This window comes from Oncorhynchus nerka, linkage group LG9a (genome assembly GCF_034236695.1).
Source record: "Oncorhynchus nerka isolate Pitt River linkage group LG9a, Oner_Uvic_2.0, whole genome shotgun sequence".
Taxonomy (NCBI): domain Eukaryota; kingdom Metazoa; phylum Chordata; class Actinopteri; order Salmoniformes; family Salmonidae; genus Oncorhynchus; species Oncorhynchus nerka.
Window position 1 is genome coordinate 4,218,665 of NC_088404.1, and position 1,559 is coordinate 4,220,223.

Sequence of the window (1,559 nt, forward strand, 5' to 3'; positions counted from 1 at the left end):
CTTGGGTAACAAAATGGATGGCACTGTGATAGACTGCATCCAGTTTGCTGAGTAGAGTATTGGAAGCTATTTTGTAGATGACATCGCTGAAGACGAGGATCGGTAGGATAGTCCATTTTACTAGAGTAAGTTTGGCAGCGTGAGTGAAGGAGGCATATTTGCGAATTAGAAATCCGATTCTAGATTTGATTTTGGATTGGAGATGTTTGATATGAGTCTGGATGGAGAGTTTATAGTCTAGCCAGACACCTAGGTATTTGTAGTTGTCCACATATTCTAGGTCGGAACCGTCCAGAGTAGTGATGCTAGTCAGGCGGGAGGGTGCGGGCAGCGAACGGTTGAAAAGCATGGACAACAGGCCCTCCGATTTGACACAATGAACTCTGTCTGCAAAGTAGTTGGTGAACCAGGCAAGGCAGTCATTAGAAAACCAAGGCTATTGAGTCTGTCGATAAGAATTTGGTGATTGACAGAGTCGAAAGCCTTGGCCAGGTCGATGAAGATGGCTGCACAGTACTGACTTTTATCGATGGCGGTTATGATATCGTTTAGTACCTTGAGCGTGGCTGAGGTGCACCCATTGCCAGCTCGGAAATTGGATTGCACAGCGGAGAAGGTACGGTGGGATTCAAAATTGTCACGACTTCCGCCGAAGTTGGTCCCTCTCCTTGTTCGGGCTGCGTTCGGCAGTCGACGTCACCAGCCTTCTAGCCATCGCCTATCCACTTTTAATTTTTCAATTTGTTTTGTCTTTGTTTTACACACCTGGTTCCAATTCCCAAATGACATGTTCATTATTTAACCCTCTGTTTTTCCCATGGTTTATGTGCGTGATTGTTTTACGTATGTTCAGTCCGTTGTTTGTAGGCTCGGTATGTACGTCTTGTTATTTGATATTTTGAGTAAAGTTTTTAGTTTTTAGTATTGCTCATCTTTGCTGTCCTGCGCCTGCCCTCTCTGCACCAGCTACACACAGAACATTACATAAATGGTCAGTGATCTGTTTATTAACTTGGCTTTCGAAGACTTCAGAAATGCAGGGCAGGATGGATATAGGTCTAAAACAGTTTGGGTCTAGAGTGTCACCCCTTTGAAGAGGGGGATGACCGTGGCAGCTTTCCAATCTTTAGGGATCTCAGACGATACGAAAGAGAGGTTGAACAGACTGGTAATAGGGGTTGCAACAATGGCGGCGGATAATTTTAGAAAGAGAGGGTCTAGATTGTCTAACCCAGCTGATTTGTACAGGGTCCAGGTTTGGCAGCTCTTTCAGAACATCTGCTATCTGGATTTGGGTGAAGGAGAAGCTGGGGAGGCTTGGGCAAGTAGCTGCGGGGGGTGCGGAGCTGTTGGCCGGGGTTGGGGTAGCCAGGAGGAAGGCATGGCCACCCGTTGAGAAATGCTTATTGAAATTTTAGATTATCATGGATTTATCGGTGGTGACCTTGTTACCTAGCCTCAGTGCAGTGGGCAGCTGGGAGGAGGTGCTCTTGTTCTCCATGGACTTGACAGTGTCCCAAAACGTTTTGGAGTTAGAGCTACAGGATGCACATTTCTGT